This window comes from Cupressus sempervirens, chromosome 9 (genome assembly GCF_028749045.1).
Source record: "Cupressus sempervirens isolate cs-2001-9-10 chromosome 9, ASM2874904v1, whole genome shotgun sequence".
NCBI lineage: Eukaryota > Viridiplantae > Streptophyta > Pinopsida > Cupressales > Cupressaceae > Cupressus > Cupressus sempervirens.
Genome location: NC_143126.1, coordinates 549,694,550 through 549,698,632, shown reverse-complemented (window position 1 = coordinate 549,698,632; position 4,083 = coordinate 549,694,550).

Genomic DNA, 4,083 nt, shown 5'->3' with positions numbered 1-4,083 from the left:
GACTAGCAGGTGACTACGACTTCCTCCCTTAACCACATCAAACACGTCTGACAGAAAAATAAAATAAACACGCACACCATACACATGCAAGTATGGGGTAAGTATCGTAAAAATCACAAGTCTAACATCAAATGCGTACATGTAATAATGCATCTCTATCAATACAACATAATCATCATTAAAGACATCCTGTTAACATTTTTATGAAAGAAACCACATTTACTAACTAGGAATCATCAAAACATCATTAACGTCATGTGAAATGAAATCAACTAAACAATTATAATCGATATATTTGTATTTCAAGACATGAAATAATATCATAATATTGTAAATCTAGTATCTCTAAAACTAATCAATGCATAATATCAGCCTAAGGAATTTGACAATGATAACAGAAATGTGAACTAGGGGCAGGCACTACAACTTCTTCCATTAGACTGGAACTATACCAATAGTTTGATTACCAATTTCAATAGCAGCAATAGAGAGAAACTCATCCTTTTATCAAGGACTATCTGTCATCACTTCTTCCATCAGATTGGAACTAATATTAGCAGTCTTATTACTAATTCCAATAGCAATAAGAGTAGAACTAGAAGAAGAAATGTTACCAAAGCTAGTAGATATATAATGACTAGATCCAAAAATCATAGCACAATGCAACTTACCTTGTCCAGAATTAGCAGTCTCAACACCAAAACCACTACAATTATCTCGACCAGAGTTTGCTCCAAGAACACTAGATTTAACACCTTGACCAAAAATAGTCTCAACCTCCTTTATAAAGGTTCTAAGACTACCAGCAAACATTGACCAGAAATAGTCTCAACCTCCTTTTGAAAGGTTCTAAGACTACCAGCAAACAAAGGACCAACCCCATAAGAAACTTGGGCATCCATCTTAGAATCAGAAGCATTCACCATCTTAGAAGGAATAACTTCCAATATAGAGGATGGAGCCCCCTACTCTATAGATCCAAAAACCTCATCCACCGGAATAGATGGTTTCACTACTGAATGATGTTGCTCCAATACACCCTTCCACTAAGAGGAGGGTCATTTATTTCTAGATTTTCTAGTCTTAAACTTAGTGGCCATATGTCCAGTATTGAAACATTTTTTACACCTAAAAGGGAGGCCCTCATAATCAAGTGACTAAGTCCAAGAGCCCTTTGAATAACTTAAAATAATCTCAGTTGGGAGACCCTTTGAAACATCAATATCCACTAGAATCCTAGCATAAGTAGAATGGAAATGCTCAAAAGATTTGTTATCAACCATATGGAAATCCCCTAAAGCCTTGCCAATTTCCATAAAAATAGAATTCACCTAAAAATGAAGAGGAAGATTGGGAAGCCTTACCCAAGTTGGGATTTTGAAAGACTTTGTTTGAGGGTTAAAATATGGATGCCATGGTTTAACCATTAAAGGAAAACTATTCTCCCAATAAAAGACTTGATCATAGAGAATAGCTTTCATATCCTTAGAATTGACAAAAGTATCAATGAAGAAACCTTTGACTAAAGGAAAAATCTCAACAATAGTCATAATATATGGATCCTAATGATTTGAAATCCATGCATGGAGCTCCAAGACAATAGGCCAAAAAATTTAAAGTGACAAATAATAAAATCCTTGGACAGATCCCTAGAATGTTCTTCAATTTCAAAAAGTGACTCATCCCCTAGATTAAGCAAAATTAGCTTATAGATGGGGATTGAAGGAGATACAAAAGGTTTAGTAGCTTTTTCCAAACCCCCACTCTTGCATAGGGACTCAGCATATGAAAACCCTTTCTTAACATCTACTACATGGGCAACCACCACATCATTCCCAAAAACCTTAGCATCAACACTAGCGCCCTTGCCAGATTCAGATGCCACAAAACCAAAACTAGTGCCCAACACACCCTTACCAGAAACCTTGGCACTAGCGCTAGTGTTACTACCAAAACCAACAACTATCACACCAATGCCAGAAATCCTAGCACTAGCGAAAGTATCCTTGCCATATTCTAAACTAGAATCAACAACCACCATACTAGAATTAGTGTCAGAAGCCATCTCATCAATACTCGAAACCTTGGCACCAACTGAACCAATTATTGAGATATATGTTGATAATGGAATCTAGTAAGCTTTATATTGGGTGGCCTTACTAGTACTTTCTATAAGGCAAAAAAATGTTCTAATACTTTTTTCATTCCATATGTTAACTCATCATTAAAATTTATCCTTTCAAGTAGTTTAATTTATCATTTTAAAATTTAGCTATAAAATCAATATATTCTACATAGTTAGATGCAATATTTTTAACTTAATAATTTCTATAAAATATTTTTCTATGATTTGATTGGATGAATCATTTTAACTCTTATTTGAGCCAGATGGATTCTAAAAGATGAGAATTTTTGAAGAGTTATATTTTTAATAATGTGATTTATATCGTTTTATCTCAAAAAAAATTTATAAAAAAATATTGTATTTTTAATATTATATTTTACAAATTAATATTTTCCATTCAATTAAAAATATTATATATACTTAGATTATACAATCTATTAAGAATTACTATTATATACATTATATTATTATAGACATAATATATAATGTTTTTATTAATTGAAATATTCTATATACTACAATAATTTTTTTAAATTAAGACTAAACATATAGTAAAACTAATAGCAAGTACTAAGTCATTATATGACACTTTTTTTTTATAGATTTTGATAAATGTGTGATTCAGAATTTTTAGAAATAATATGAATCTGATTTTTTTTATCCTAATGAAATTCATTATTTGTGGGACATTTAATAATTTAATTTTATTTATGTTACTTAACTAAGCCATAATTTTTGTACCCAGATGATGGAAAATTAGAGAAAAATAGTGTTAATGATTGCGTCGCTTTTCTCAAAAGCATTGCACGAAAGTCAAGTTGTTTTTTCATTTTAGTAGTAGTGAATTCTTTAGTTGGAACGAAATTGATTTGTGGTTTTACAATTGATTTATTCATTGTTATTTGGATTATTGGTAAAAAAATGTTGAGGTTAGAATTAAAATATTAGTTGGAATTCTCTAATTGGGTCTTCTGTAATTGTTTCATGCTTTTACCTTAATGTTAACAAAGTGAAGTCTGAGTAGAATTACTAGTAAAATTGAAGTGAATCAGTAATGTACCTCAACACATTGTTCTTCCCACCCTTTTGATTTTTTATGATATAGATTATGGATAACCCATATAATTATTGGGTTCTATTTTTTAATTCTTAAAAATATATATATAATTAGTATATTGATCTTTATATAAAATTTATATAGATTATATTGTAAGGCATATTATCAGATGTTTATTCTATATTTATAGAAGAGGAATGTGGTAAAAAATATTTAATATAATCATTTTGAAAATATATGTATTAAGATAGAATTACAATATAGATTTAAAATAAAAATAAAAATATCTAGGTAAGTTAATAAATAAAATTCTAATTTATTAAAAGTATATTACCAACAAAAAGTTAATATTTTTAAAGATTGTTTAAAGATAAGCTTAGATTTCTCAATGACTTATAACTTTCTATTACTTTTCTTTATCTTTTCAATTTTAACATTCTCAAAATTTAATATGAAAAGTTCCAATCGATGCATCTGAAAAATACATTTTAAAATGTTAAATAAAATAAAAATGTTAATCTTCATGGATGAATTTTTAAAAGAGTGAACTAAATTGTTAATATAAAGATAACATGGGAAATATTTCATGATAATTAGTGTTTCAAAATTAGTTATAAGTTGTAGATCCCATATTACTTTTCTTGGCAAAATATTAGGTCTAAAGTTTATTAAAGTGCATATATAATTTAAACTATATAATCAATTCAAATCAAAATATTTAAATAATGTTTTAGATACATCTAAAAATCATATTTAAATGTTATATAAGAAATTACCGATCTTAACTTTTCAAAGAGTAAAGTAAAATGTTAAAATAAAAGTAACATAGTGATTATTCTTAGCAAAGCTTATCCCTGGTCATTAATGTTTTAAATAACCACACTAGACTACTTTTCTCATT